Source organism: Amia ocellicauda, unplaced genomic scaffold, assembly GCF_036373705.1.
Source record: "Amia ocellicauda isolate fAmiCal2 unplaced genomic scaffold, fAmiCal2.hap1 HAP1_SCAFFOLD_30, whole genome shotgun sequence".
NCBI classification, from domain to species: Eukaryota; Metazoa; Chordata; class Actinopteri; order Amiiformes; family Amiidae; genus Amia; species Amia ocellicauda.
In genome coordinates, this window is record NW_027102865.1 from 1,540,184 (window position 1) to 1,552,589 (window position 12,406).

Genomic DNA, 12,406 nt, shown 5'->3' on the forward strand with positions numbered 1-12,406 from the left:
CTTGACTCCATGGCGTCGGGTCAGTTTTTCAAAAGACGCATTCAGGGGGTCCGACCCCCCGACCCGGGAAGAACTACCGGTACTCCCCCCTCCCCTCCCCTGTTCCCCCACAATAAGAAAAGCACTGAAAACAGAAGACAAAATAAACAAACTGAAAAAAGTAAAGCAACAAAAAAACGCAGCCAAAGGACAGAGCTCTCAGCAGCACTCCCGCTCACTGCAGACCCCTCCCACACACTCCCAGCTGAGAGAGAGAGAGAGAGAGAGAGAGAGAGAGAGTTAGTGTCTGTCTCTCTCTCTCTCTCTGTAGATGCATCATAGGGAACATATGTAACAATCTCTCTTTTTGTTTACCAAAAATGAGAATGAACGTATTTCAAGTGGGTGTTGCCTTGGTTGGAAACGTTTTAAGATTATTTATGAAGTGTAAAGTGGATTTGTCTCAGTTCTCCGTAGTTTTCAATGTATGTGCCATTCAGTAGCGTTCATGTTACAGATGTGCCCTATGCAGTGGTAGGGTCAATAAAATGTCAGTAAAACTTTATTTTAGCAATTATGGAGGGGAAGAACTGCAAATAGCGGGTCCCCACTAATTATCTAACTTACCAACAACGTTTCAAATTAGGTCTTGCGAAGCTGCCAAATAATGCTGTATAATCGTATGTGTCTTCATACACCGGCTGCTATAGTCTGATAGCTTTGATTATATATATATATATATATATATATATATATATATTTTCTCGTGAACCACAAATGCTATTTGCTTGATTTTTACAGAGTATGTTATAAATACCATTCTTATGAAGCCTGACAAATTGTATGCTGTAATTATGAATATTTTCAAATCATTTGTTTGTTTTTCCTAACATGTTACAAATGTTCCCTATGTGAAAGATGCATTATATCTTAATAACGTCTAAACAATTAAAGATATACAGATTATTATTTTTGGTAAAGTTATAATACATTGCTATTAACTATGTGTGTCAGTAAAAGTTTAAATTTCCTAAAGGATTTTTATTGATCTTGCAAAATAAGTGTTTAGGGAACATTTGTAACATAGAGGTGGGTTAGCCACCGAGTAAGGGCAGCGGCTCCGGCTCCAGCACCGGCACCATGTCGCTGGAAAAGCGCTAAGTGAGCTCACAGTGAGCTCAGTGTAATGTCTGCTCTGGTGAGCTCACAGTGTGACCTAGTCGTGAGTTCACGTCTTCACTGGGTAGTCCTTGACAACTTAATTGACTCAAATCTTGGGCTTAATTGGTCAAAATGACCATTGGTTGAAGGTACTCAGGGACTGATGTGTAGAGAGACTTATTAAACCTGCAGGATTGTGGTTTTCCCAGATCAGAATTAACCAGATCACCACAAAGGAACATGGTAGGTGCTATTGCAACACAGATTACACAAATACATTGAAATCCAAGTTTGCAGTGGTCCTTGGGCCATTGTGTGGTGATCCAGATCACTTCAGCAGGAATTTTGCAGTGGTCTGGACTACAACTCTCTCTCTCTGTCTCTCTCTCTCTCTCTCTCAATTCAGTGCATTTGAATTGTCAAAGCAATTGGACATGCATACATACATACATACATATACACTCACCTAAAGGATTATTAGGAATACCTGTTCAATTTCTCATTAATGCAATTATCTAACCAACCAATCACATGGCAGTTGCTTCAATGCATTTAGGGGTGTGGTCCTGGTCAAGACAATCTCCTGAACTCCAAACTGAATGTCTGAATGGGAATGAAAGGTGATTTAAGCAATTTTGAGCGTGGCATGGTTGTTGGTGCCAGACGGGCCGCTCTGAGTATTTCACAATCTGCTCAGTTACTGGGATTTTCACGCACAACCATTTCTAGGGTTTACAAAGAATGGTGTGAAAAGGGAAAAACATCCAGTATGCGGCAGTCCTGTGGGCGAAAATGCCTTGTTGATGCTAGAGCTCAGAGGAGAATGGGCCGACTCGATTCAAGCTGATAGAAGAGCAACTTTGACTGAAATAACCACTCGCTACAACCGAGGTATGCAGCAAAGCATTTGTGATGCCACAACACGTACAACCTTGAGGCGGATGGGCTACAACAGCAGAAGACCCCACTGGGTACCACTCATCTCCACTACAAATAGGAAAAAGAGGCTACAATTTGCACAAGCTCACCAAAATTGGACAGTTGAAGACTGGAAAAATGTTGCCTGGTCTGATGAGTCTCGATTTCAGAGTCAGAATTTGGCGTAAACAGAATGAGAACATGGATCCATCATGCCTTGTTACCACTGTGCAGGCTGGTGGTGGTGGTGTAATGGTGTGGGGGATGTTTTCTTGGCACACTTTAGGCCCCTTAGTGCCAATTGGGCATCGTTTAAATGCCACGGCCCGTTGTTTCTGACCATGTCCATCCCTTTATGACCACCATGTACCCATCCTCTGATGGCTACTTCCAGCAGGATAATGCACCATGTCACAAAGGTCGAATCATTTCAAATTGGTTTCTTGAACATGACAATGAGTTCACTGTACTAAACTGGCCCCCACAGTCACCAGATCTCAACCCAATAGAGCATCTTTGGGATGTGGTGTGTAGCGTTATGTTGGGTGTATTTGGATAAGAGTATTTGGGCTCTGAGCTGAAGCACGGATCTAAAGAAGACCTCTCCCCCCCAAAGTTATCAGATTTCCTTAGCTCATCAGCTTGGAACTGGTTTGCATCAAAGTGACAGTTTTGGGGAGGATGGCACCGAGAAGAGGCCAAATAGTTTGTTATTCTGCTATGAGATGTCTGGAGAAAGGGGCCTGTGGGTGATAAAAACTCTTTGAAGTGGATGAGAGCCGAAATCCCGACATAGAGCTACGAACCCAGGCCAACCGGCATTTCCAAAAGATGGCATGGATTGACATCAGTCATAAATCCAAAGTCACAAAAGATTAAGTCTGTTTTAGTTACTTGTGATAAATTGTTGATATCCTAAGCGTTGGCATTAGAGTCATTAGGTGATTAATCGAGTACTGTTCTGTTGGGTTGTTACTGAATAGCCAAAACAATGATTACCCAAATGTCCCCATGTGAAGCATTGATTGTTAAGGTACCAGGAACAGAGATTCCTGAATTCCTTGGACGCCTAGGCAGTTTGGACTTTGAAGTAGAGTCGCGTCGAACTCAGTTGGTAAACGACACTACGACGCAACTCGAAAAAGAGTCGATAGAGGTGATGAAAGTTATGGCTAGCTTAGCACTTGCGAGCTCAAGGGTAGTGAACTGGATCATAAGCAAGTTTGAAAAACTGAAAAAGCTAGGAGAAAAGTATGCTAAAGCGAAAGAAGAAAGAGCCAAACGGCATGGAATGGTTTTAGAATTTGAAGGAAAGCTAGATACTTGTGGAAAACAAGTCATTGTGTTGAATGCTGAAAAAGAGGACTTAATTGAACAGAGAGAGCAATTAGGAAATGATTTAAGACAATGTCAAGTTGAATTGAAAACAACTCTGATCCAAGTAAAAGGTCTGCAAAATGACAGATGTAAAGCGGTTGAAAATGAAAGGATAGTTTTGAAGGACCGGGATGTTTTGGAAATGCGTCTTTGCAAAACAGTCAGGGAGAAAGATTTGGGCACTGTAAAAATGGAGATACTCGAAGGCGAGGTCATACATTTAAAAAGGGACAGTGAAGAAATGAGGAGAGTAAATCAGGTGCTTAGGGGAGAACTCAAATCAACTGAAGTTGAAAATGAGCGTCTCAAGCAACAAATAGGGGCCCTGAAAGCTGCCTCTTGGTGGGCTGCAAAGCTGACACCTGACAGCATAAAGGAACAGCCGGAACCGGCCAATGCACGGAGTCGCACACCGTCTCCACATTTAGGCCCCGGGTTGCCTCGTCCTGATCGTACCCCTCCCTGTAGTCTTTCTCCACCCAGGGTAAGAAGCTCGTCGCACAGACGAACTTCCTCTCCCGAGAGTCCAGACCGAAAGGTTAACATGCGCCAGTTGAGAGAACTGGCTAAAGATTGTGAAACCTTTAACCCAGCAGACAAGGAAGGAAATGTGGAAGCGTATATTAAGGACATTAAGTATGCTTTGAGTTTCTATCCTGAGGCTACGGAGAAGGAAAAGGTTCTCCTAATCCGCAAAACTACCTCTCGCCAAGTCCATTCTTGGATGGAGAGGCAAGGGTCCATGGTCTGCGATAGGTTTCAACGCTTGTGCAGAGCATTAGTTAGGGACTATTCCAGGTTCATTGATCCAGTGGCAGCAGTGACTGCCGCACACCAGATCAAACAGGGTAAGCATGAGTCCCCCCTTGATTACTATGAAAAGCTTAGGAAAACCTATTTTGCGGGTCAAGATCGACCCGGGGCCGAGGAAGAGGTGAGCTTTAAAGGGTTGTTTGTTGCTAATTTGTTCCCAACGATTAAGGAAATGATCATATTACATGCAGACACAACGTATATGAACATAGCTGAAATTCGAAAAAATGGCACAGAAAGCTTGGGAAAGCAAGTACAATAGCACTTCTGATCGTAAAGATTCAAGCACCCAAGTACTGGCAAGGCGCTCTGAGAGCCCTATTTCTCCACTGGAGTTAGAGGGGACAGAGATTCAAAGAAGGAAAGAACCTCCCAAGGATGGAATCCAAGACACCCAGGCTTACAATAAAAAAAAGAAATCTGCTCCTAGCCTAGGTGGGTTAACTCAGTCTCTGAGCAATGTTGCAGTTTCTGAGCTACTGCTACGCTTAGCTCTGCTCCCTTTGCCCCCTCTTCCCAAACTGGAAGTTAGTAGCCAGGGTAAAGGGCCGGACTCGCCACCTAAGGAATGACTAGCTCTGGAACCACCCCCTGTCCCCGCCTCTGTGTTTTTGATTGGATGTGAGGAACAGCAGGGGGGTTTCTCTGACACATCAGCCCACTGGGACCTCCCAGTGGGGGAAGTTGCCTGCAGGCAAGCTGAACCTTTGGTGATGTTACTGGGTGATCTGACACAGAGAGGCAGAGCCAAGCAAGTTTACATAGAAGTGACCATTGAGAATGTGTGGGAGTGAGGAGCCTTGTTGGACACTGGGGCTGAAATTTGTTTAATGTCTGCCACCACAATGGGCAACCTGAAACAAATTATGGAAACCTCAGACCAACGACTGAAAGTGGAAGCTTGTAGTGTGAACATTACAAGTTACACAGAGACTAAGGCACAGCTCACTCAAAAGGCATTGTTAGAGTTCACCTTTGGGAAGATTAAGTTGGTTCATCCAGTTTATATTTCCAAATTTGAAACAGAGAAGTTGATCATTGGTCAGGATCTATTGAACAGGTTGTGGGCTCAAGTTGAATCACCAAAGCCGGTGGAATTGAATGACAGATATGATACAGCCACCAAGGTACAACTTCCCAATGAGACCATTTTTTGTGCATGTCCCTAAAGGGGGCACCGGCTTACCATGTAAGCCAACCATTCGAACCCAGGTCCCTACCAACTATTATAGACATAGTGAAGGTCAGGTGCCTGAATAACACCTGAATTCCCAGTCACCTCCCTCTGTTAATCAACTTCCACCTATTGGTTACCGTCAGTAACCATACTCAATACTGAGTAATACCAATTGTTTTTTTGTTTTAATGTACTTGTGTTATAATATGTAACCTGTATATGTGCTAGTATAGGATTGTCAATTTGATTGGAATACATTCTGCTTAAATAATTAACTATTAGTCTGTTTTCTTTGATTTCTCGGGGTAATGAATGGTGAAGTCCACTGTTGAATTCTGTTACATAACTTTGAGATAAATGCTTAACGTCTTATTTTGTCTTGAAGGGGATAACGTCCTAGTCGACCTCAGTCCCATTCAAGAAAGGGGGTATGTAGCGTTATGTTGGGTGTATTTGGATAAGAGTATTTGGGCTCTGAGCTGAAGCACGGATCTAAAGAAGACCTCTCCCCCCCAAAGTTATCAGATTTCCTTAGCTCATCAGCTTGGAACTGGTTTGCATCAAAGTGACAGTTTTGGGGAGGATGGCACCGAGAAGAGGCCAAATAGTTTGTTATTCTGCTATGAGATGTCTGGAGAAAGGGGCCTGTAGGTGATAAAAACTCTTTGAAGTGGATGAGAGCCGAAATCCCGACATAGAGCTACGAACCCAGGCCAACCGGCATTTCCAAAAGATGGCATGGATTGACATCAGTCATAAATCAAGCCCCCCTCCAATAGGACACTGGGGGCTGAAACCGAAATCCAATCTCAAGAACTCAGGAACCAATCACCTATTGATCTGACAGACTATAAAGGACAAACACGGCCTTTCTTTCTCTCTCTCTCTCACCTGAACCAGTAACTCGCTGCCACAGCTCAACCTGTAGCTCTGTTGCCCGAACCGGAACCAGAAACCAACCAAGTCTTTGCCGGCAACAGAAGAGTTAAACTGGGAGAAGGAGATTGAGCCGTACAAAGAATTCTTTTAAAGGACTTTATTAATAAAGAACTTTACAGACTGCGCTGCCCGCCTGTGCCCACCTGATCAGTGGAGTTTTACAGCTGGACAAATGACTAAGTCGACTGAATACGAAAGTGTCAGTCATTTAAATAGCTATTTGAGTTTTAAGAAACTTGACCCTTGGAACAAACAGGGCCCTGCTTTCCTCAAAGACTTTGTCTTCAAGTAACTACGGTGGAACCCTGCTTACAAAGAAGATTTTGTGCACAACCTTGGAGCCTTCAAACCAGTGGAAAATCTGTTTGGAAACGACTCTACTTTCGCGAAACCCCAACTTCCAGGTGCATCGACTGAGTGGAAGTTCTTGGACAAAGCCGAACCGGACTGCCTTTGTTCCAAACCACACGGACCTCGTGCCGTGTGCTGTTATCTGAGCCCGAAGCCAGAGAGGCCTCTCTGCGACGAAGTTCACATAAGTTTAACAGTTTGGAGTTCATGATTCATGACATTTGAGAAATCAATTAGAAATGTTAATCTGTGATTCATAACTCTAGAATGTGTAATATCATTTAGTTTTCTTAAATATAAATGTGTGTTGCATTAAACTGTTTTGTTGATAATTTTAGAAATAAAATCTGTCAACGCCGAGAAATATCTTCTCATTCCTGTTTAACTGTTTAGTCTGAAATTGACACAAGTTAATAGACACCAGATTATAGGTGGCCCTGCCTATCCTTAATCATTGAATAATAATCAGTTAAGGGAAATTGTGGTAACAAGTAATGATAGGATCTTTCTCTCCACCTAAACGTTAATGAGACTGATATATATATAACGAGAAGTTACCTGACATAAATACTAACCTGCGTAGTTATTTAATGTCTGACTAATAATACTAACAAGAGACTCACCTTCATCTTACTAACTGGTATTGTAGTCAATGTGTTTATAACCTCTTTTGTTTAACGATTTGTGTTATCATATGCGATCCCATGGTCTTTGATTTGGTCACGGAAGTGATTTGTCTTTGATTTGTTGATATAGAGTTGAATTTTAATTAGTTTTTCCCTTTTGTATAATTAGTGTAGTGCTACATTTAGTCTTTGTTTTGAATAAATTTGACAATTTATATCTTTGGAATTGGTGTCTGCGTCCAATTATTACAGAAATTGAGTTCTACAAGATTCCAGGATTCGTGATAAGGTGATACTATAAATTCACTTCTTTAATTGAAATTTATAAGTGTACCTTACGCTACAGGTGGAACGGGAGCTTCGTGCCCTGGATGTGCATCCCACAAATCTCCATCAACTGCAAGATGCTATCCTATCAATATGGGCCAACATTTCTAAAGAATGCTTTCAGCACCTTGTTGAATCAATGCCACGTAGAATTAAGGCAGTTCTGAAGGCGAAAGGGGGTCAAACACAGTATTAGTATGGTAATCCTAATAATCCTTTAGGTGAGTGTATATGGAAAAGGAACAATATGTGTACATCTCTGCATATGGTGCCCTAACAGATGTGCAAGTTACATGACAGACAGACACTCACACACACTTTCAAAGACAGACAGACAGACAGACACTCACACACACTTTCACACACTCACTTTCACAGACAGACAGACACAGACACAGACACACTCACTTTCACACAGAGACAGGCACATTTTCACACAGAGACAGACACACAAACACACACAGACACACACACACATACTTTGACAGACAGACAGACAGACACATGCATATTATGGGTCTTTGTTGGGTAGTGAAATGGGTAGCATCAGTCGCAGTGTGGGTAATGTCAGGGAGCCAATCATAGTCCCCGTTATTTGCATATCGTGGCGCAAAGCATTCTGGGAAAAGCAACTAAACACGTTTAGTCATGTATTTGTCCATAGTTTACACATGAGATGAAAGAGACAGTATGACGTATTGAGCACCTAGGATTCCTCATGTGTATGTGAGGGGCAGAGGAACCGGATCCCAAGTGTGTGTCCCAGGTGCTATAGGTTTCAAAGCATGCAGGGGAATAGGCACCCCACCCTGACACCTATAGAAGACTGGATAGGGAGATATAAATAGCAATAGGGAGACTCTTGTACTTGGTGTGGCTCTATCCATATAGTGGGGCCAGCAGCCACTTAGCAGGTGCAGCAATAGAAGCTCAGCCTGGGTAGACTGGATTTAGCATTTCCTCTCCATTTTGATAACTATCCATAATCATTTCTGCAAAATACTTCTATGATACCTATGTATGTTTTTTACTTGTACTATATTATACTATCAAGTATCAGTGTACACATACAATGTGACCTGTTACATTAATACAGAGGCCACGGAAGGCCAGATCACTAATAGCCACTGTCCCCTGATATTACACTTTTTTACAATCACTTTGGCACTCATTTCAGAACCTTGATGTCATTTTTCAAAACTCTAGACACTAAACTCACACCCGATGATCAAAATGCACATTTTTCAAAACTCTAACACTTTTTTACAATTGCTTGGATACAATACACATCAACCTCAGATCATTTGTTCATTGAACTAAAATGACACAACTTAACATCAAAGTATTACCATTTCAAAATGCAATTCACACATTACATCTGAGATCACTGTCTATTCATTTCATTACAAAGATCTAACTATCAATTGATACAGCTGCTCAAAATGATAAGTGACTGTTGCATTACTCTTAATGCATAGTTTTATGGAAACTGACAAACAGTATTCCATGTTTCGATCATGAAAGTTTCAGGATAATGAGATCCATTGACACCAATAACCGAGGAGCATGGTTTCTTAGGGTTACCATAGACTTGACTGTGTCTTCTTGTTTGTGAAGGAACAGGACTGTGTTTTCCTGTCTGGGTTCCCGCAGGCTTAAGTGTGTTTGTAAACTGCAGCGTAGGTTTGACCTACTATTAGAAAAAAAAAAAAAAAGGAGCGCTAATTAATTGTTCAATATCTGATACGCCGGTGATAATATAAAATAACGTGTTTATAGTTTATAGAAGTTTATAGTGTTTATGGTAAATGAAGAAAAGTCATTAAGTTATATACAAGTTCTATAAATGCAAACATTGAAAAGCATGTTTGTTGTTATTCCTATATAGGATTTAGTATTATTTGTGTTTTCTTGTTTTTTGCTATGTTTTCTCCCCTGTCGTTTATTGTTATTTTGCGGGCTTGCACGCCTTGGTTGTTGTGTACAAAACGATACATAGAAAATGGGAAAACGTGTTACTGTGTGGGAACAGCTCTAGTAAGACGGGCGACCCGCCACTTAAAGGTACACATGTAAGGTACATGTATGATAACTATGGAGTGAAGCGGTGCGTTTGACTGGACAATAGGTGACAGAAAATTAAGGTTTCCAGAAGATGGGACTTTTGATTCAGATAGACTTGAGCACCTAAAAACGGTTTTGCAAAATAGGAATACAAAGCATTAAGAAATGAGAAACCAAAGCTAGCTATCTTAAAACATTTGTTAGAGAAAAGAAAGAAAAGACAACAGGCATAATTCAATCTGAATGCCCCGAAGACAAATTAAAAATATATATATATATGTTTTTCAGTATAAATGACAGTCCTCAAGATACTGAAGGAAAATTACTAGATAAGTAATAAATAAGGGTAGTTTGAGACACTGCAGGTCAATATAACATGCCAACCAAAACCATGGTATCTGAATTTACTATGGATATAAATTAATATGTGTCTCTTTGTATGTTTGTACATTTTCAGTTTGCGCAAGGTAAATGTCCATATTTTGACTTTTTCATGTACTGTATAGTCCAGAATATGACTAAGAGAGTCATAAGTCACAAATAGTTACAGAATGATAGCTAAAAAACGCCAGTTAAATATGTTGTAATAACAGACCTACAAGAAAGTCAGCATTTAACTGTACACAGAATGCTATTGCAAACAGAAATAATAATACAAAATTAAGTTATTTAAATAGGTCTTACGAATACAGAAGTTAAAAGTAACATGTTAGAAATGGAATTAGAGCCAAATTTAGAAATAGGAATCCGAGGCAACCACAAACATTCGGTGAAGGTTTCTTACATATTGATAAATAGATAACCAGATACTCCAGGAAATTAACGATGTGCTCATTTGGAAGCTATGAGTTCCACAATGAAGAGTTTTTAAATCCCTAGTAATAGATCCCTAAATACAATGTGTAGGTAAGAAATTAACTATTGATCAGTTCAATCTGGATTCGGGAACAGTTCTTCTGAACCTGTACTGGTGTAGATTGGACTTCAATAGGAGGAAGTGACACAATAAAGACATGAGCCGCGCAGGAGGACAGTCTTAGTGCCCACGCAGGTTCTTAGTTGGGGAAATCATTGACTGGACACATTTTTTGAAAATGTGCTTTCCTGAAGTACCTGGACATCATTATTGAGATCAATGAAAAGGCTTATTTTCCAAAGATTAAATACATTCATTAACTACAATAATGTAGTGAAATGTATATAAATAGTAATAATACAAATCGATCAAATATAACTTGCATTTTCTTGTAAGAAATTAGGAATAGGAGAAAGAACAGCTGTTGGGATGCAGTGCGATGTTATCCAAAATTGAAAGCGGTTGAGAAAGGAGAGTTTGTTCTGTGTGAGACAAATGTACTGCCACGAGAGACTCTGATGGTGATTGACTGGAATATGAGGGAAAATAATGAAGTTACTACAGGTATAACTAAAGGTGTAACATAACTAATTTAATGAAACATAGTCATGGCAAGTTATAAAACTGTTTGGAAATAGTCCTTTCACAAACAGAAATACCCTATCAATTAGGAAGAGGGGGGCAGGGGGCAAGGGCCGTATGTGCTCCTCTGCTCCCCCTGTTCGCCTGAGCAGACAAGCAGCCTGAGATGAGAGAGAGAGAGAGAGAGAGAGAGAGAGAGAGAGAGAGAGAGAGAGAGAGAGAGAGAAGTCAGAGACAAGGCAGAGACTGTAAGTACGTGTAAGGGTTCATAACTTATTACAAACAGAGCAAGAGTGTAATGAATGGTAATTTACACTGCTTGTATTAATAATGATAATAATATTGATGTTGATACAGACGAATACATCACATACTAGATGACAACCGCATAAAACTAATAATAATGAAAATAGGAATAATAGGAGTATGGAAATAATTTCAAATTATGGTTTATTGGTAAAAAATGAATTGAGAAACAAAGATTAATAACTGCCATCATTTACCCAACTACTATTAACTATGGTGTTGAAGGAGCTGCTGTAATAGTTATTGTAATGTTCTCAGGTATTTAAGTTAGATAAAAGGACAAAGATAAGCACATTGTTTTGAAACTTTGACAACTCCACACAAAAAGAGTATCTACACTAGGAAGTAAAGCTGATTCAATAAACACAGGAGATATGATGCTGCTGACGACAGCTGAGTGCTGTACTGAAATAATTTGATAAATGAGATAAATTGGAATCAAGATTATTATTATTTTGAATTGTCCCTTTACTAGAAACCTTATAGATTGTGCGAATGTCAACTAATGTGATAGAGATGCCTTTTATAAGGACGATCTCTGATGTTGTGTGAACCACACATTGTGTCTTCAGACTGATTTATTCCACATGGCAGATATGCATATTATGAATCGTGTCCTGAAGGAACCGATGTCTGACCCATATGGAGAAGATGCTGGTGTTCTTGTTGAGACACAGTAGGCCGAGGGCGCGGCTTTAAAGACAGCCTCACAGCAACTTGAACAGACCAATGCTGAGGTCCACTACGCTGAAGTGATGCTTGACTCAGTGGAGAAATAAGTTAAAATACTATAATTAAAGGTTTTCCAGATTATAGGAATCTACAATATATTGTGAAACTGCTCAGATGACGTCCGCAGTAGCACATATTCTTCTATTGATAGTTTAATTTATAATGTACTATTAGTGGAGATGTCACATTATTCAAATG